The sequence below is a fragment of the Nycticebus coucang genome, chromosome 1 (assembly GCF_027406575.1).
Source record: "Nycticebus coucang isolate mNycCou1 chromosome 1, mNycCou1.pri, whole genome shotgun sequence".
Taxonomy (NCBI): domain Eukaryota; kingdom Metazoa; phylum Chordata; class Mammalia; order Primates; family Lorisidae; genus Nycticebus; species Nycticebus coucang.
This window is the reverse complement of record NC_069780.1, coordinates 96,819,418-96,841,021: the sequence shown is the minus strand read 5'-3', so window position 1 is coordinate 96,841,021 and position 21,604 is coordinate 96,819,418. Positions and strand designations below refer to the sequence as shown.

The 21,604-nt window shown below is 42.8% G+C and overlaps 1 protein-coding gene across 7 annotated transcripts in view; it reads right to left on the bottom strand.

The window, feature by feature from the left end:
- The window catches only part of SORBS2 (sorbin and SH3 domain containing 2), a 231,929-nt gene that overhangs the window by 152,220 nt on the left and 58,105 nt on the right, over positions 1-21,604 (bottom strand). The window contains exon 1 of one of the 7 annotated variants that reach the window (XM_053584190.1): positions 12,639-12,708. The exons of the other annotated variants lie outside the window; for them this stretch is intronic. The gene's annotated coding sequence lies outside the window, so the exon portion shown is untranslated. Of the gene's footprint in view, positions 1-12,638; positions 12,709-21,604 lie in introns of those variants that run through there. 7 annotated transcript variants of the gene reach the window in all.

The following is a 21,604-nucleotide window of genomic DNA, read 5'->3' as shown; positions in this document are numbered from 1 at the left end:
TCACGAAGCCCATGCATACTTTCTTGTTATCAGCCAGCACACAGTTTTCCCTTTTTAAGGTTGATCTCTGCCCCATATGTTAGGATTTACATGACCTTGTCAAGACACTGTATAAGTAAAGCTGTTTCCAGGGTTCAGGTGCTGGCTGCAGCCATCAGCTGCATCAGTCCTCCCAATGCCATCCTATCTCTTATCTCCTGTCTTGCTTTGTCTCTCTGTCTTTCTCGGGCTTTATTTCTTTATTTCCCACCATTTCCACCCAGGTCAACTCTCCCTTCTTGAGCAGAGTCACAAGAGGTCCCTCTCTTACGCCGGGTCTCGAGAAATAACACTGTAGTTAGTACAAGCCTGGGCTTATAATAAAGTAAAAAGAAAAAAGAAAAAGTATGTTTTGCACCCCAGGCAACCATAGGATTGACACAATTGACAAGTTGATGTTCTCATTTAAAAGCCTTGCCCAGGGGACAATTAAGGTAAGAAGTTTGATAGTGAGATATGTGAGGATTCTGGAGGTTCCCGGGAAGACCTTCGGACCCAAGAGAAGGGGAGAAGGGAGGGTGAATTTGAAGCAAAGTTTGGAGCCAATGCCGGCTCATGACCACAGAATTAGTTTCTGTTATTACACTTGTAACAATCTAAAAAGGAGACTCTGGCAAAACACCTTTCCACGTGAAGCCTATGCTTGCTTAGTTACTGGCACAAGCCCGTCACTTTACCAGAATTAACTCTGGGGTCTTCCTTAGCACAGGCCTGCTCTGATACCACCCACTTGATGACACCAGGGCACACCGAGCTGGTGCCGGAGGCTCATTCACTCCTGTTTGCCACTTGCTTGTCCCACAATTGCCCCAGAACAAAGACAGAGCATGTCCCCTCCAGAGTGACAGGGAACATCAGAAACTGATTCAGGTGACTTGAGGGGTCTGCGCCATGGCACCGGCAGTACCACTCTTCCTGGCCTAATCAATCCCTCTGCCCCAGGCTGACACTCCAGGTTAGCACACCAGGTACAGGGTGGGTTGCTCTTAGCGACGTCTGTTAATCTTGGCATCTAACCTCCTTTACTAGGTAAGAATAGTAATCAAGGTGAGAACTGGCAACATCGATTGGCATTGAGATTGCCCGGTTTCTCCCTTTTCAGCAATTATTTAAGTGCTTTAAAGGTACAGTTTCCTTCATTGTTGGGAGAGGTTGATTTTCCAGCGATTGCTCTGTCTTGGCCTTCATACTTAGAATTTCCACTGCTTTCAAGTTTCAGGTTTGGGGGAGTGAAGAGGTTTGGTGCTGAAAGAGCAGCAGCTGTACCCCCCAACTAAGCGGGGTTGAGGGTAGGTGGCTGGAGCCAAGGGGACAGTTGTCAACTGCTAGTGGTCTCCTCTTTCCTCAATCAGTGTCTCCTGAATTGAACCTTTGCCTTCCCTGGATTAGCTGTACTGTTTTAGGGAGATGTGTACCAACAATACAAGTGTAATTCAAATAAATTCTATATTTATTTTTATGAGTTGAGACTGGAGAGAGGAAGTGAATTCTATTCTAAAAAATAAAACCGGAAACAATGTCCTGTTGAAAACTAGGTAGTCCCTAACACCCCTGAGTACTTAAGGTCCTAACTCTGAAGCATGGCAGGGAGATGACTCGGGGTACAGGTGTCACCCTGGCCATGGAGGAGATGGACGCCTCTATGAGGATTTCCACTGCACACGTGTTGGGGGGCAGGTGGAGGACTTGAAGAGCACCCCCATAGATAAAGCAAAATCCTCTCCAAATCAGATTCTGACAAACTACCTAGAGTTCTTGTTGAGTTTTGAGGTAAAATGGGGAAAAATTGACCGAGCACAGTAGCTCACAGCTGTAATCCCAGCACTCTGAGAGGCCCAGGTGGAGGATCCCTTAAGCTCAGGAGTTGGAGACCAGCCTGAGCAAGAGCGAAACCCTATCTCTACTAAAAATAGAAAAACTAGCCTGGTGTGGTGGCAGGTGCCTGTAGTCCCAGCTACTCAGGAGGCTGAGGCAGGAGGATCACTTGAGCTCAGGGTTTTGAGGTTACTATGAGCTGTAACACCACGGCATTCTACCCAGGGTGACAGAGAAAGACTATGTCTCAAAATATATATAAATAAATAAATGGGAAAAAGTTTTAATAGTCTGGTGAAGTTTCCTGTCAAGAAACACACCTTTGCACTCTCTACTCGGTCTCCAGAAACACACTCTGCGGACTCCAAACATGACACTCCAAGAGCACAGAGGCTGGCTACTTTGGAAGAACAAGTTCACTAGTTTTTTCACAATTTCAGAGAAACTGCTTTATGAAAATAACACTCCATGTGATGGAAAACATTTGTGATTTCTCTGGCTGTTGCTGCTTCTTGTCTAACATCGGCCTATTCTTCTACTTGGGTGGAGACAGCCCATTTTGGGGTCGCTTTTCGTGGACATTAGTGCTTTTCTGACCCTAGAAGAACACGCCCTCCACACTTAAAGCAATTTCCGTGTAAATGATCGTGCCATTCACCTCCCAGGGTCATTGGAATATTTTCTGAGAAATTGGCTGCTTTGAGTTCTTTCTCAGAATAACATGTGTTTCATTTTTGTGCAGGAGAGAGGACAGGCGACACAGTCCATTGAAGTTAAATTAGTTCATTTAACTAATTCCTGTCAGAAGAGAAGTGATGGGATTCCTGAAGCCACGTCCTCGCTGAGGGCTTTGCCTTCTTCCCTCACTGAGGAAGCAAAACATGCCGGGTGGTTTTTAAGACTGAGCAAGTTTAGAAATATTTCTTAAACTTTCTGCTTTGCCAAGTGTTTCATTAAAAAAAAAAACAAACTATTTTCTTTCTGCTTCGTGCCAAAAAATGTCACCTCCTAAATATTTTTTTCCCCATATCTGGCCACATGCTCAAGATTTCTTCTTTTCTAAGAATAAATAATTTTTCTGGGTTATAAAAATGCCACTGTGCTTTATCAGATTAAACATATCTTTATATAGAAAAAGTATTTGAAACATTCCCTCCGTGGATCTCGGGAAGGATTCTTACTTACTGTGATTTTGTTGAATTAATTCTGATTCAATATTCTTTTCGTGACTCCTGCAGAGTTCAGGCTTGTTCTATGGCACTTTATGGTTCTACTTTCCCCCCACTATCCTTAGACTATTCCCTTTTACTAGAAAGCCTTAAATAAGAATTAATTTCTGTCTTTCACGGAAACAATACTTTGGAAGCGGTACCAATGCAAAGGAACCCTCTGAGCTCCATGCTGTATTTGCATAGTTCAGAGAGTCAGCTGCCAGGGTTTCAGGAACTCCGGCATTAAAAAAGTGTGACCTTGCAAATTAGCTGTCAAATTTCATAGAAAGTGAATAACCAACTTGTTTGCATTCCCAGTGTCCTCCTGATCTTGCTGCCAGGTAAAAGCACGGGCAAGTGGGATCACCAAAAAAGTAGCAATCTGAATGGGTTGGCTTGGTATTTTCTTTTTTTACCAGCTAAAGCAGTAATTACTGCACTTTCACAAAGTCAAAACGCTGAATAGTCTTAAATAAATATAGGGCAAAACAACAACAACGAAAAAAAAAACATGCTTGAAGAAACAGTCATGCCTGTAACACCTAAAATGTGATAAATATTCCCAGAGAAATAAGCTTCACGCCATTAACTCCTAGGAAACTACGAACACACTACAGATTGCGAGCTTAACATTGGGCAACTTAAAATATGGTCATGTTTTACTGATATTTAATCATTAAAGTAAACCTACTATAAGCAAACAGCATTCTAAGTTGCTCTATAATGTTGTCCCTAGTTAACAGATTAGGGGGCCTTCTTGTCCTTTATAAATGGTTCCCTCTCACTTCCTGGCTTGCAAATCTTGACTCTTTTTAAAATCTAAAAATGCCAGCTAATTATATTTGGAGACACCTCCGGATGAGGACATGAAGAATATCAGAAAGAGCACATGGCACTTTGAGTCTGAAATGCCACCAAGTTGCTTCAGTATATACCAAAATTCTCTTAAAGGTTAACACTATACTGAGAAAGAAGACGGCAGCAAATTATCCTGCCTGTGCTCAACCTACTGCCCTCCTGCCACACCAATCACACCAAAGAAAATTCCCCTCCCTCCCATCTTCTGAGCGCACGGCCCTCTCCCCCTGCTGCTGCAGGGGAAATCTGAAAACATCAAGCATCTCAAAACACTTACGTGTTGTTGAGTCGGGTCTCCCATGGTAAAATGATAGAACCCCACGCAGAGAGCTTGCTCCCTAGGAAGGGCAAATCAGCCAGGTGATGCGCCCAGGCCAGAAATAATACCCTTCATTTGCTGCCATTGGTTTAGTATCAGAGCTATAAAAAATAGATGATGGAAAACCAGAGCGCTTGACAGAAATACAAGTCTGCTTGTGTGCAGCTTGTACAGGAAAGCAGTGGGGAGAAGTGGTGGTCTTGTCTTTATATCAAACTTGGGCTTCACACCCTCTGACAAGCAGAAGCATGTGCTCAGTGGACACGGGTTGTCAGGATGCTCCTTGCTGCGGGCACAGGCAGAGTGGCTGGGAACCAAACACATGAACTCTGGTTAGAATTCACCTGGCACAGACGTGTGAGCCTGTAGGGGTGGGCAGGCCAAGTTATTCATGGTGATTTTGGTTTTCCTCCTTGCTTTTGCAAAAAGGTAATTTCTAACTCAAGAGATGCTCCGTGGCTCTGGTAAGGAAAGCTGAAAGTCAGTGAAATAGAGGTTTGAAGGTCATCTAGTGCATGTCATAGCATGGAGTCATCCTGGGAGCCCAAATTGCAGACACGGCAGCTCAGACCAGCACAAGCTGCACGTGCCCATCCTCTGGTGGAGACACGGAGCCCGAAAATGCATCCAGAAAGTCTAACTAAAAATTGCAAAATTGGGACCTGTGGTCAGTGCCTTGCCTGAGTGTGACACTATAAATACAAGTAGGAGTAACATGACATAAGATGGTAAAGAGAAGCATCATTAGAAACTTGAACGTAAGAAAGAGCAGGGTCATCAGGAAGGAGGAAGGCAGAGTACAACAGAGAGACATGTGTGAAGCATTCTCTGCCTCGCCAGTCCTTGCTCACTAATGGTGAATTCCCCTTTAGACCAGGGGCTCAGAGGAGAGTCAGAATGGAGGTCTCCTAGATGGCTCCTCACCAGCTCCCTTCTGACTTTCGCGAAGCAGCGAGGGCTAAAGTCAAGGGCGACCAGCTCCCTGTGTGATGCAGTGGGAAGTGGACACAGTTCTGCTGCAGCTGGAGGACAGGTGGGAATGGAGAAGGGAGGAGCTGCTACAGAGGTACCCGAGAGGTCCTCTCCTTCAGGGAGTGGATGCCGGGGGTGGGAGCAATGCCACCCTGAGCACGGCCAGTGACAACACGTGCCAGGGTACCCAGAAGTCCCCATGGAACACAGGGGCTTAGGGACTGCCCTCATTCTTGGTTTCCACAATTTTTAGACAGATATCTCGAAAAATATCTGGTTTACTTCCATTGAGAGTTAATTAATCGTGTTTCAGGTTGTGCTCCAGTAGAACAGAGGACCTGGGGATGGCAGGCTTCATCTGCTTCACAGCAAGCCTGCCTCGGACACCTCTGCACTCAAGACCCAGGAGAGTGATTTGAGCACAGTGACGTACTAACGACTTGCTTAGACTGCAAGGAACCACGCAGGGTTTGATAGCCATATTTCATAGACTACTTGGCTTAATACTTGGGAAAAATTTAAGTATTATTTTCATAGGTAAAAAACAAAGTAGTCATAGGCAAATAGCATTTCTCTTTTAGGTTTTCTTCAGATGATTTATTCCATTTTTAAGCACATTCTCCCCCCACACCCCAAATCCACTTTGAAGACATAGCTTGGGCTGCTTCAAGATGAAAGCCTGTTTCATGGATCCCTGGAGTTACTATCTCTTGGCCATGATCTTTGCTGCCATTTTGGCCTACCCCAAAAGTGGGGCCAACTCAGCCATCACAGATACGCCTTCACAGTCATCTTCTGGCCCTCTCCATTCATCAGCAAAACTCCAACTCTGTCTACTTACACTTGTGAACTATGGAAAAGGAAGCAGAGGAAGAAATAATGGAAGGAATAACAAAATGACAGACATATGCTTCTGGGAGGGAGAAACAGCAAGCAGCCTTTCACCAGATGGCCTTTAGGTAAGATTTACAGAACAGAATGTTTGCTCTGCACTTAAGTGGCTCAAAGAGTCATAGAAAGATGATTCCCCAATGGCATAACTCAAACACACTTAATTGTGTCTGAAAGTTCTCCCCCAACATCATAATTCTTGGAAGAGGAACTGGGGAAGAATGCAGGAGAATTCCAAGCTAACGTGGTGAGCAAGGGGCCAGAAGGGTGTTTGTAAGTATGGCTCACAGGCCAGCCATGGTGGCTGACGCCTGTAATCCCAGCACTCTGGGAGGCCAAGGCAGGTGGATTGTCTGAGCTCAGGACCAGCCTGAGCAAGAGCGAGACTCCCTCACTACCAAAAATAGAAACACTAGCCAGGCGTGGTGGTAGGCACCTGTAGTCCCTGTTACTCAGGAGGCTGAGGCAGGAGGATTGCTTGAACCCAGGAGTCTGAAGTTGTTGTGAGCTAGGCTGACACCATGGCACTCTACAGAGGGTGACAAAGTGAGACTGTCTAAATAAATAAAGTGAGACTGTCTAAATAAATAAATAAATAGTATGGCTCAGCTTGCTATGGCTGTGGCTTGCTTTTCTAAATGCATACAGTTCCAGAACTTCTCATAAAACTGGTCCTGGATAAAGCCACGGGAACCCATAGATGCCAGGAGGGCCCAGCCACAGCAGGCACATTGTCATTAGCTAATCACTGGAGGTGGTGCCCACGGAGGATGCTGAGTGACCCAGCCTTTCAAGAATACAGAGGCTGCCTGGCGAGGGAGCAGCCAGCAAAAGTTGCTACAGCAAAAGCAAATGGGGACTAGGACTGTCACAAACTCAGTAGTCTGGTGATATCCTGATGCTATTGCCAAGAGCAGCTCCCAGGAATCGCCCCTATTTTGAGCCACATCTGAGAACAGCAGAGACTGTCAGAGAAGATTTAATGACTTTGACCTTTCCTGATGTTTCCATTGAGAGTCAGCCTGGAGGGAGAAGGCTTAATAATTTTGTATTAAGCAACAAAAATAAAGAAAAGAAAATCTTTTTATCTGAAATTGGAAATCAATTAGTCACATTGAGCCAAAAATACACCTTCTGGCTCAGAATTCCAGATATTCCAGAATTCCAAAGCTGTGTAACCTGGAGGTATATGGACTTTTAGACCAGTAGAATCTTACGGAGAGAAGAAACAGTAAAGGTAAGTGAGTCCAATGCACACACTGATGTACAAGGAAATAATCTTGGTGATGCTAATGGGGCAAAAGTAGGGTGGGCCGGAAAGGACTGGTTTGTCAGGAATTGGCAGGTATAAGTTTTAGTTGCCCATTTAGACAAAACAAGTATAGAAACAGACCCCAGAGCTCTCAATACAACCAAAAAGAAAGTGTACCTAGTAAGTGTACACCCATTAAGCTTTTTATAAACAAGAAATTAGAAGTTATTCTTTGGTAGCTTGGCGCCTATAGCTCAAGCTCACATATACCAGAGCTGGCGGATTCGAATCCAGCCTGGGCCTGCCAAACAACAATAACAACGCCAACCATAAAATGGCTGGGCGTTGTGGTGGGGGCCTGTGGTCCCAGCTACTTGGGAGGCTGGGGCAAGAGAATCACTTGAGCCCAGGAGTTGGAGGTTGCTGTGAGCTGTGACACCACAGTACTCTACCTAGGGCGACAGCTTGAGGCTCTGTCTCAAAAAAAGAAGTTATTCTTTGGGGATCATTGCCTGCTTGCTGCCCCAACTGGGTGCTGTGGCTTTATTTTCCATCTACAAACACCGGTTGGGGTGGTTGCTGAGTGGATTCACTGGGTAAATGATTAACTGTTCAAATGTGAACCCCCATGTGGACATGTGCAAACACCACCCTCTGAGGTCATCTTCACCATGTTGCAGGGGACCTGTGCCCGGTGCCAGAGTTTCAAAAGCCCAGGTTAGAATTCCAGCTCTGCTACTCACTAGAAAATATGACTCAGAGAAAATCTTTTAAAAAACTCTTTTGATGCTTTCCCCTATGTGTTAAAAAAAAAGACACCTGCCATTTTTCAGTGTCAACTATATGTCTATTAATTATGGATAAATTGTAAAATCCTGTTTAAATTTAAACTGTCTAACTGTGGACTTAAATTTGCTCATAATCCCAACAACACTGTCTCTTCCCCCCTGGAAAACATCAAGAACTTAGCAAACATCTGCATCCAGAATCCACACTCCTCCATTCAGACATTTGAAAAGACCCTGGCAGATTCAGTAGCATCATTACCTTTTTTTTTTTTTAAAGCATCATATTGCCCATGACAACAGCCAAGATATCAGAATGCTCAGTTTGAGTGTCACCAGGATACTGTCCCACAGGTGGTTCTAGAGTGGGTCATTCGCAGCTGTGTATCTGGTCTTTATTGAAGTTCACCGGTAAGATCGGTATTACAGAGTTATTTGGTACTATATTGAAGATAGATGAACTAATTCCAAAGTAACAAATAAATGCACTGCTTTCAAGCGTATCTACTAATGAGTCGCTAGTTAGAGCATAAAATGTTCCCTCTCGGTGCGGTGAGTAATGCTTTGTGTGATGGAGAATCTGAATGAGAAAATGGCTTTCATGTAGATTTTTAAACTTGGGGGTGAACTGCAAGCCACTTAGTAGCATTTATTTCTTTCTCCCTTTCCCCCACTTTTGCTATCATTTCTCTCTTTTTCTCCTTGGCCTTCGATGGGTGCCGGAATTCAAATTACATGAGAGAACAGTAATCAGATTTCCATAACACACGTAAGAAAGATTCTTCAAGGAAGGCAAACATGTTACAGCATAGTTTCTATCTCGAGAAGTTTATAACCTTGTTTAGGGAGACAAAACATAGCACATGAAAAGTTCATGATACAGGATTTAAGCAGGGCTCAAGCAAACGATAGGGGAATCGCTCCATAACATGGCCACTTGTGTTACTTGCTAAAGGAATGCTATTAGCTCTAACTAATGTAATTTGGAACAGAGTCCAGGAACTTTACAGTTAGGATTTGAGGATAGGGGCCAAATGAACTATTCCAAGAGAACATGGCTGGCTAAGTCAGTTTGGCTGTAAGAGCTAGGACTAAGGATCAAGAGATGAGGAAGCTCCCTGCAGTAGCTCACGCCTATAATCTCGGCACTCTGGTGGCAGAGAAGGGTGGATCCCTTGAGCTCAGGAGTTCAAGACCAGCCTGAGTAAGAGTGAGACCCTGTCTCTACTAAAAACAGAACAATTAGTGGGGTATAATGGTGGTGGGCACCTGCAGTCCCAGCTACTCGGGAGGCTGAGGCAAGAGGATTGCTTGAGCCCAAGAGTTTGAGGTTGCTGTGAGCTGTGATGCCACCACAACACTCTACCCAGGGCGACAGTGTCGCAAAAAAAAAAAAAGCAAAGAGAGAGAGAGAGATGAGGAAGATTGATGACAAAACAAAATGAGACAGGCCTGAGGAGAAACAAGAGGAACAGAAATTTGGGGATCTTCTTAGACATTTTGCTAAACTAAGTAGCAAAAAGGCAAAAAACTGGTGTCCTTAGGCAGAGTCAGTCTCTGACTAAGCTCGACAAAGGTAGAGGACTGTTTGTAGCATTAACTACAAATACAGCTGGTCCTCAGAAGATGGTTAAGCCACTCTGAAGGAAGGAGATCAATGCTGACAACAGCAGACAGCGTGTGTGCACGTGCACACACATAAACAAAGATGTTGGGAGGAGAAGAAATACAGACAGAAAGAGGAGGTCAAGGGGTGATGGGCAGGAACAATTAGGAGAAAACCCCCAACACTGGAGAGGGTGTTTGCTAGAGTCAGCATCTGCACATAAGCAAAACCACCTTTCCACTGGGGCAAAATTTGGGAATGTTTATTATCTAAGACAGTGGTGCTCAACCATGGTGATTCCACTCCTCAGGGAACATTTGACAATCTGGACACAGTTTCGGTTGTCACAGTAGGGGTGGGAGTGAGGGGTGTTGGATAGCATCTCGCCGGTAGAGGAAAGGTACACTGCTAACAGTGCGCAACAGTGCAACAGGATGGCTCCCAGCACAGCCACAGGCTCCACACGCTAACAGTGCCAAGGCTGGGAAACCGAATTCCAAGGATCCCAGGCAAAACAGAAGAATCTTCAACACGAACTACATTATTTAGTGATTGTACGACTGAGCAACGTTAACATTGTGCCTTTATCAAAAATGAATTTAAGCAAGGTTTACTGTTGCCATTAAGAGTTTTCAAACAAATACCTATACCACAGCAGACTTTTAAAAGAATATATTCAGCTTCATCACCCTGTTTTAATAAACTGAAAATACTTCCATCAAAATCGTGCCAATGGTGAGCAATGATAGGCCGAGCACAGTCCTTTTAGAAAGAATTCGGATACAATGAGTGGCAATTACCTTAGAGAGAGAAAAGATGGAAAGAAGCAACTACTTAATTAAACCCAGCTCCCAGTCTCATTTTATATTTCTCTTTCCAAACTGCTAATGAATTCTGACACATGTAATCATAGGGAAATATATAACCTGAAGAATCTGTATCCCTTTCGAGGTCCTTAATGGATGTTTAGCACAGATGGAAGTATGATGGGTCTGTTATTCATAATGTTTGAGCTTTAAATTGACATTCATATGCCACATTTAGAGTACAAAGGGAAACGCCCGCCAAACATATAAAGCAGCTACAGAGATGAAAGACATTCCACAGGCGGAGACAGATCTCAGAGCGGGTAACAGGCCAACAGCACATTAGCTACAAACAATTTCCATCCTAGGAAGTGCACTTAGCAGAGCTACTGGTGCATAATAAATGTTTGATCCTAATTAGACCTAATGAATGAATTTTAATTCTGTATTCACCACGCTTTTGGAGAACAGCAACTCACAAATACAATTTTTAAGAAAAAGTGTTGGTGAAGTGTATCTCAAACTATGGTCACTTTGACACTGCTGTGAACAGGTGTCGTTTCCGTAAGTCATTAAATAAGGATGAAGAATTGTCTGCAAGTCTCTCTCAAAAGACAGATGCGATTTGGAAAAAAAAAAAATACCAGGAGAATTAGAAATTGCGTAAGGATTCAATGAAAAGTACTTTGCAATAAGAAATGTTAACCTCCTCGTTTAACTTATTTTAATTTACCGAGAAGTTCAAGGTAAAATCCGCCTTCTAAAAATATAATCTGGCAAATTTTAATGGGGCTGCCGATTTGGAATTTGGTAAATAGGTTCAAGTCTATTTTTAGGGATTATTTATTAAAATGCTCCTCTCAGATACAGGAAAAAAAGATAACAATTTTGTTATTTCGGGATGTTAAAAAATAAATGTCCGTGCATTCTTTAGTTCCAATAGAATAACTCCAATCCTCTTTGGACGCAGATATATTGAAGCGGACACATAGGTAAGTTAAATGCTTTTGAATGTAATAGAAAAGTTAAATTCTCTGGTGTTTTTTCCTAATCTTTTAAAGTTATAGCGCCATCAAATGTGAATTTCTAACCTATCTTTGAAAAAAACTTTACCCTTGAGAAATCTATCTTCATATACGTGTATAATCACAAAATCCATTAAGACGCAGTTTTACCTACTGAGTAAGGCTGGCCAACCGCTGTAACGCACCACCTCCAAATCCGAGAGGCTTAATTCTAGAAAGTAAATGTCCAGCACAGGTGAGTGTGTGTGTGTGGGGTCTGTTCCAGAAATGAGGCATCTCTCCAGCGTGCAGTGGGTCTCAGAGTCCTTCACACCTCTGAGTCTGGCCGGAAATGGAGAAGAAAGGGAGACATACAGGGGAGAGGGACGGGCAGGGTGATGTGCAGGCTTTCGGAGACAGATGTGCAAGGGGAACACGTCCCTGCTACTGGCCAAAAATCGGTCACGTGGTTCCTCCTCACTGCAGACGAAGGAGGCTGGGGATGTAACTAACTGTGTGCCCAGGAGGAAAGGATATAGAGTTTGTCAAAATGCACAGAGTTGATAAACTGGCAGAAAAAAAAATCCCTGTCAGCGTCATTGTATACTTGGGTGATGTCTCATCAATGAGTTCTCCTCCCTTGGCAGAACGCTGATTTGAAATACAGCTTTGGACAAGGCCAGCATTAGGCTGTGTTGAGATGATGAGCACGGGTCCTAGCAGGCTAACACGAAAGCCCATCCAACAGCAGCCGCCCCCAGACCACCCCCCCAGTCTTCCAAGCAGTCCCATCCCTTGTTCCACTTTGTCATCCAAACCCTTGCTTCCCATTGCAGACATGACGGCTTTACAGGGAAGATGTTTAGTGTCACCTGCACCTTCATCTGAACCCAGGGAAGGTCGCTGTCACTTGGAATGAGACCCTAGACCCCACTATCCTCAGACTACATCAGAATTATGTAGTCCCTTCCTTTAAAAGACATGGAAGAAACTGTCATAAGAAAATAAGAGGGAACGGAAGCATACACGGACCGGAGGAGTTTGGCAAAGAAGACAGATTTCTACTCATAAAATACACACCTTGAAATTTGTTATAACGATCAGATCCCGAGTAAAGCCAGCTGCATTTTTACTAGCAGGTAGGAGGTGGCACAGTGAAAACCGTCACAGGGCTTGGAAGCAGCCCCAAGTCTTGAAAACCCGTATTTGACGATTGATCAGGGGCCAGACCACACATGAACTCAGCTTGCAAGGGCTAAAGGTCACACAACTAGAAGAATAATCATATTCATTCTTTCAAGACCTTTCCTTTTAATTATGCAGTAGAACCTCTGTAAGGTGACCACCCAAGGGACTGCAAGCAACTGGTGAACACACACAGGTGGTCACCATAAGTAACCAGGCCTGCTATACTGAGATGTATGTGTGGTGCATGTCCAGTCTATGAAAATTAGGTCAGGCTCGGTGCCCGCAGACAGTGGTTAAGGCACCAGCCATACACACCAAGGCTGGCGGGTTCGAACCTGACCTAGGCCAGCTAAACAACAATGACAACTACAATAAAAAAAAAAAAATAGCCAGACATTGTGGCAAGCACCTGTAGTCCCAACTACTTGGGAGGCTGAGGCAAGAGAATTGCTTAAGCCCAAGAGTTTGAGGTTGCTGTGAGCTGTGACGCCACAGCACTCTACTGAGGGTGACAGTGTGAGACTGTTTCAAAAAAAAAGAAAAGAAAAATGAAAATTAGGTCAACTTTAGGAGGCAGGCAGTGTAGGGAGGTGGTTAACTGTGTATAAGAAAAGAAATACCTTCCCATACTACGTATCTTACTTGGCATATAATCTTCTAATATGAGTTCATCTCATTTAGCTTAATTTCATACCTACTTATTGTTATTAGAAGAAGAAATTTAACTTCGAATGCCAGAAAATAGATTCAAAGAAAACATTAGTTAAGATGCAAAAAAAAAAACAAAAACAAAAAAAATTCCCAAATCTTTACAAATGTTATAGGGTTATAGAAACCGTACAATTAGGGGCAACTTGATTTGAAACCAATGAAGACATCCAAGCATTTTAATAGTGTACAAATGGTCTGGACGTATAGCTGGCCACACCGATGTTAGATCAGCTGAATTCCTCATGTACACCCTTTTGGAGATAGAATATCAAATATAAGATATTCAACAACAGCTTTTCTCTGTCCAGATTGTGATGCTATTTTCTTTGTCATTACAAGTCATTATTCATATTAGAACATGTAGCTATGTACAATTTAAAGATTACTTAAATCATGAAAATTTTGAAAATTTTCTCCCCTGATGACCTCTATCCATTTGCTGTCCAGGTCAGCTGGATTTTAAGTTACATTTTCTGAAAACTTAGGCAGTCCATTTGTTAAGGAGACCATTTTACTAAGTTTGCCCTTCTCTCCTAGGGTCTTGGTTCTAAGTAGCTCATTCTCTGGAAAGAAATCATACTAGTTAGGCCACAAAACTGAAGAAATTTATATTTAAGCCATCCCCAAACTCAAGTATTACTCACCATTGAATTTAACTGGAACTTTGCATGATTTTAACTATATAATCAGCATATAAAAATTTATTTAGTACATGTGCTTATAGGTAATATAGGTAACATCCAGGCTGAATCCTCAATCAGTTTTCATTATTCTAGTTTTGGGAAGAGTTTCTCCTTAATCACATTCAGGAGATAGAATATCAAATATAAATACAATATAAACCTGTCTACTAGATTTGTAAGAGATTGTCAAGTGTTGGCCATTTCTTTGGACCTCAGTGGCTTTCATTATCACATAAACAGATGATGCAAAGGCCCTGCAGGAAGCTTGTTTTTATAAAGACAAACATCCAATCGATTATGTTGTCCTTTCACAGTTAGCCTAAGATATGAGAAAGAAAATCCATCTGTGTGATGAAGGCAGGGCCGAGCAAAATAACTTTACTCCTTTCCAAATTGTTGGTTCTTGAGTAGAAGAAACACACAACTCAACTTCCTATTAAACTTTAGTCTTTAATTTTTATATTTAAGTTTTAAAGACTTTTATTAATGTTCCTTTTTATTTTTAACTTGATATTCAAGAAACTTTAGGAACCAACGCCTTTATAAAATAATTTCAAGATATTAAAATAACCATTTATTTTTCTTGTTTGCTTGTTTTTTACTTTTTAGTTTTTTGTTGTTTTTTTTTTGAGACAGAGTCTCCCTCTGTTGTCCTGGGTAGAGTGTGGTAGCATCATCATAGCTCACAGCAACCTCAAACTGTTGGGCTCAAGTGATCCTCCTGCCTCAGCCTCTGGAGTAGCTGGGACTACAGATGCCTCACACCTAGCTCATTTTTCTATTGTTAGTAGAGACAGAGTCTCACTCTTGCTTAGGCTGGTCTCGAACTCCTGAGCTCAGGCGATTCACCAGCCCTGGCTTCTTAGAGTGCTGGGACTATAGGCGTGAACCACTGTCCCGAGTCAATAGCCGTTTATCTTCAATGCCACTTGCTTTGTACCAACATCATACTTCTGTTTTAAGAGATATTCTGTGTCCTGGGAAATGAAGCCACCATCTCAAGTCCTTCAAGGCATGACAGCGTAGCAGAGAGAAACCTACACGGTGTGAGATTGCTTCGTGTGTGATGTATCCCAGAGACAAGGGTGTAAGCTGGGTCAGCTATTTCCTTAAAACGTCTGCTTTCTCTCCTGCTAGCTCTATCCATCTGGATGGTGAAGATCAGCCTCGGGTGTTTTGTAAAATTTAAAAATGATCTCTGCCACGGCTCTCCCATTTTCCTTTTATTATTGGAGTTATTTTCAAAGAGTAGCTGATACAAATTAGTTGGCCTCCTGACGTGATGGTGTAATAAATGAAATGGCTATAGATCTTTAACATAAGGGTTGATGACCAGAATATCGATTCTTATATCTGGTATATGTAGAGTTGTGTCAGGGCTGTCCCGCAGAGCCCTGCAGACGCCAGAGTGTGCAAAGTGTGCGATCACTAAGGCAGGAGAAGCAGAAACTCTCAGGTCCGACACCATAATTTACAAATAGCTCAAATCAGCATCATTTGACTTGTGCTGTGCTTCGATTTTTTATCAACTTATCACGCAAAGGACTGTCAAGAATTATACCACTCTACACGATTGCTCCTGGCAGGGTCCCCTGTGAGCTGCATATTGCAAACTTCACTGGTCTATTCGTAGTGGCCCTCTCATTTGAACACGCTGCCCTCCCAGACACTTTTTCTCTTTGTTTCTAGCATATTGCGCCCTCTCGCTTTCCCCTCTTGTCTCCCTGGGCAAGACTTCTCAGTGTCACTGAGAGGTTTCTCCTCTTGGAGTGCATGGGGGCTCACTTCTTAGTCTTTATTTCCTCTTTCTACACTCACTGCATCATTTAGGCTCAGACACTACGGACAGCCAGTCCCTTCTTGCTGCCTCCTCCACTTCCACCTGTCCCAGGCTACCAACCTTTCTCACCTGGCTATTGCAACAGCTTCCTAATTATTTTCCTGGCTTCTGCCCTTCCCGCCTTCCTTACAGCCTACTTCTAACGCAGAGGGCGGTGATCCTTTTGCAGTGCAAAGGCCTCTAGTCTCATCATCTAGTATCCCCCCCTTCTCTTTCTTGGCTGAGGCTACCCTGCCCTCTGTGCTGTCCCCTCGCATCTTAGAGACAGGTCCTTCTGCCTAAGACACATGTCCCCCTGATGGGCAGCTGGGAAACCCCCTTCAAGTTCCTGGCTCTTGGCTGGGTGTGGTGACTAAGGCCTGTAATCCCAGCACTTTGGGAGGCTGAGGCAGGTGGATCCCTTGAGCTCAGGAGTTCGAGACTGGCCTGAGCAAGAATGAGACCCCTGTCTCTATTAAAAGTAGAAAAACTAGGCGGTGTCTGTGGCTCAACGGAGTAGGGCGCCAGCCCCATATGCTTGCTGGAGGTGATGGGTTCAAATCCAGCCCCAGCCAAAATAATAATAATAATAGAAATAAAAATAAAAATAGAAAAAGTAGCCAGGCATGGTGGTGGGTACTTGTATTCCCAGCTACTTGGGAGGCCCAGACAAAGGATTGGTTAAGCCCAAGAATTTGAGGTTGCTGTGAGTTATGATGCCACATCACTCTACTGAGAGCAACAAAGTGAGACTCCTTCTCAAAAAAACAAGAAAAGTTGCTTGCTCAACATTTAAGATTTCAAGCTGCAGCCAGCACAGTGGCTCACGCTATAATCTCAGCACTCTGGGAGGCCAAGGTGAGAGAATCCCTTGAGCTGAGGAACTGGAGCCTGACCAAGCCTGACCAGCCTGACCAAGAATGAGACCCCATCTCTCCCCAAAATAGAAAAACTAGCTGGGCGTGGTGGTGGCAAGCACCACCACAGGAGGATCACTTGAGGTGAGGTTGAGGTTGAGGTTGAGGCAGGAGGATCACTTGAGGTGAGGTTGAGGTTGAGGTTGTTGCTGTTAGCTATGATGCCATGGCACTCCACCCTGGGCAACAAAATGAGACACCGACTCAAAATAATAATTAATTAATTAATTAAACAAATAAAAGAAAAGAAAATTCCAAGCTACACTGTCCTCCACACAGACATTCTCCAGATCCCCTCTGCCCTGCTCCATTTTTAAAGCCCTCCTTGACTTGCTACATAATTCATTATCATGTTTATCCTTTATTATTTGCTCCTCCCCTGGGAAAGCGAGCTCTGTGGGGCCAGGAATTTTTATCAGGGTTGTTCATTAACATGTCCTGTGCACTTGGGAAAGTGCTTTGCTCTTGGAACGTACCCGGATTGGATTTATGTGAGCAAACACGCTAAATCACTACCTCACGAGTGATGAGGATGTTGGTTTTTCTAAGTTGAGAAATGAAGCAGGTTCTGTGGTATGCCTAAAGCCTGCAGAAGAGATAGAAGCCTCTTGCTTAATGATATGAAGTAGGAGTTAGAAAAATGATTTCTGCCTAATATAAGAAGAACACTTTTCAAGTAATGACCTCAAGGATTGATTGTTTTTTTCTTCAGTAATTCTCACAAGACCATACAATGTCAAGTTTTGTTGTCATCTTTTTAGAAGTGAGGATACAATGCTCTATTTGTTTTTTTCTTTTCTATTTTTTGTTTGTTTGTTTTTTGTTTTTTTGTAGCGACAGAGTCTCACTTTATGGCCCTCGGTAGAGTGCCGTGGCGTCACACAGCTCACAGCAACCTCCAACTCCTGGGCTTAAGCGATTCTCTTGCCTCAGCCTCCCGAGTAGCTGGGACTACAGGCGCCCGCCACAACGCCCGGCTATTTTTTGGTTGCAGTTCAGCCGGGGCGGGGTTTGAACCCGCCACCCACGGTATATGGGGCCGGTGCCTTACTGACTGAGCCACAGGCGCCACCTTTATTTTTTTTATTTTTGAGATAGAGTCTCACTGTGTCACCCTGGGTAGAGTGCTATGGCGTCATAGCTCACGACAACATCAAACTCTTGGGCTCAAGCAATCCTCTTGCCTCAGTCTTCCGAGTAGTTGAGACTACAGGTCCCTGCCACCATGCTCAGCTAGTTTTTCTAGTTTTAGTAGAGACAGGATCTCGCTCTGGATCAGGCGATCCACCTGCCTCAGCCTCCCAGAGTGCTGGGATTACAGGAGTCAGCCACTGCACCCAGGCAAAATGCTCCATTTCAATGTATCTAGAAACAGAATAAAGTTTATGAATGTGGGATGGAGGGGAAGGGATGTCTTTTTCAAAGGGTGGAGCTGTATGACTATATGACATACTTACATAGGATATTAAATGGTCATGGGCAGAGAGAACAGAGGCACAGCCATTCACTAAATCTCCTAACAGTGAAAAGAACACCTAAGAAATCTCTGAAACAGGTAAATTTCTTAGAGGTTGGGAGGGATTTTTCTCTTTATGGTTACAGTTTTAAAAGAATATGGAAAATGGACAGCCATGTTTTGAATGAATGCTCTGAGAAGTCTATTTGACAAGTATTCAAAGACAGATGGTGATCTTATTTTTAGATAGAAGGTAACAGAATGGGTCTGTAGATTCTGTTCTTAATAGAATTAAATTAATCTGTGAGATTAATTCTATTAATTGCTCTCCTGGTCTTATGTTACTATTATGGTCATTATTTCAAAGCTTATCCCATTTTGTGAAGTCCTCTACTTATTCTCAATATTCTAAACCAATTTTAGCAATGAATGAAGGTCAGATCTTCAACTTTTATAAAATACTCTACATCACAGCACTTTCTGTTATACATTTCACATTGGCTCAAGGCAATGGTGTGCCTCTGAGTGCCGTTCGATTTCTACTTTATTCAACACATTCCCTCTCCCGGCCCATGCCCAGCTTTCCCAGCTCCCAGGTTCAACTCTCAGATTGGGAACAACCACACGTGCTGTGTTTCCATTGGATTCGAGGTGATTTATCTTCTATATTAATCATCATGATTTGGACCCACAGGAGGAAGGAATACTCTATGCAACGTGCATTTGCTCAGGCATCCCTAGGTCTGTCTAATGCACCTGCACAGACTTTGAGACTACAGCAGCATTTACTAGAACAATGCTGATCCCTGGGGAAAAAATACCACAAAAGGGCTCAGCTGCCCCTCACAAATAGGAGTTCATGAACACATCCAGGAAAATAAAAATGTGCAAAGTGTCAAAAACCATACTTGTCAAGATTTAAATCCAAGACCCGAAACAAAAATCCTGAAGAAAGTGTGGGGAGAATGCTTGCTGATATCGGCCTGGGGCAAGATATTATGAAGAAGACTTCAGTGGCAATTACAACAACAATAAAAATAAACAAATGGGACTTTATTAAACTGAAAAGCTTCTGCACGGCTAAGGACACAACTTAAAACAAATAGACAACCTTCGGATTATGAAAAGATATTTGGATATTATGAATCTGACAAAGGGTTGATAACTAGAATCTACAGAGAACTGAAATGAATAAAAAAACATAAAACAATCCCATCTATCACTGGGCAATAGTCATGAACAGAGTTCTTCTCTGAGGAAGGCAGACAAATGGCTAACAAATATATGAAAAAAAGCCCATAGTCCCTAATCATCAGAGAAATGCAAATCAAAACCACCCACAGATATCAACTAACCCCAGTAAGATTAGCTCACATCACAAAGTCCTAAAGTTGCAGATGCTGGTGTGGATGTGGAGAGAAGGGAACACCGTGGAACTGCAAACTAATATAGCCTCTTGGAAAGAAGTATGAAGAATCCTCAAAGAGACTCAGCACCTGTAGCTCAAGTGGCTAAGGCGCCAGCCACATACACCAGAGCTGGCAGGTTTGAATGCAGCCCGGGCCTGCCAAACAACAATGACAACTACAACCAAAAAATAGTTGGACATTGTGGTGGGCACCTGTAGTCCCAGCTATTTGGGAGGCTGAGGCAAAAGAATCACTGAAGTCCAGGAGTTGGAGGTTACTGTGAGCTGTGATGCCACAGCACTCTACCCAGGGTGACAGCTTGAGGCTCTGTTTCAAAAAAAAAAAAAAATCCTCAAAGAACTCAAAATAGACCTTCCATTTGATCCTGCAATTCCATTACCAGGCATCTACCCAGAAGAAAAAAAATCATTTTATCATAAGGACATTCGCAGTAGACTGTTTATCACAGCTCAATTCACAAATGCCACATTATGGAAACAACCTAAATGCCCACCAACCCAGGAATGGATTAACAAACTGTGGAATATGTATACCATGCAACACTATGTAGCCATAAAAAGGGCGGAAACTTTACATCTTCTGTATCCACCTGGATGGAGTTGAAACACATTCTTCTTAGTAAAGTGACACAAGAATGGAAAAGCGGGTATCCAATGTACTCGAAGCTAATATGAAGCCAGTAAACAATCTAATACAACCCCACATAGGAGAAAAACTAAATTCAATTCAAGTTAGGGGGAAGGAAGAAGAGGGAGGGGGTGGGTGAGCTCCTACCTACGGGGCACAGTGCGAGGGTACCTGGCACAGCTCCTGGGCGCAGGACACAACCACATGAGGGACTCTCCCTAACAAATGCAAACATTGTAACCTAGTTATTTGTACCTTCACATTAACCTGTAATTTAAAAAAAAAACAACATACATTTCCCTCTCATTAGCTGCACTTGGATGTTCGTATTCAAATAATTGACATTCTTAAAATAAATCAGCCTTATTTCTGATTTCAAGAAAGTGAATGAATATTAAGGAGCAGAAGAAAGAATGATCAATCCTACTCTGAATCATTTTCCCCCATACTAGTAAAACAGAAAAACACTATTTTAAATGATAGCTATTTCAGTTACATAATTATCCATAAGTTATTGGATAACCTCAAACACAAGACTTCATTCATTCACACACATTTTACACTGGTCCATGGAAGAAATACATTTTTTATGTTAAGATTATATATTTGAAATGCAGTTCAAAGAGGAAGAAAACTTTAAATATTTTCTTTCACTTTTCACTCCTTCATGTCCCAAAGCAAACACCTGAACATATGTTAAAATACTCAAATTCATAGCTGCAATCAGTAATGTCTTTATTCATTGAGAAATTTTGTTTCAATATTCCCCTGTTAGACTTTTTTCTTGGATGTTTATCTTAAAAATCCATACCGAAAGCTCAAAAAAGTTTTTTTTTTTCCCCAAAGGCATATTGATGATGCATGGATTATTTCAGAAATAACATCCCCTTGATATTTAAGTAGGGGCAGGTAAAACAATATCTCTACAATCCATTGATAATTTATACATGTGCACTCATACAGATCAGTATCATTCTAAAGATATTTTTTCCTAGGGACAAAGGCCATCTCATAAATCCACCTGCACGTAGAGAGCGGATGTTTGTGGTGATAACACTGGGGACATGTCCCCAGTGACTGTCACAGAGACTAGTACAGAGTATCACATAAGCTCCCAGCAAATGATTATTGTGCTGATTATTTAAACTTACATATGAATCAGAAAAGAAGGAAATTAGGAGGTTACGTGTAAAGCCAAATAGTATTTTGAGTGAG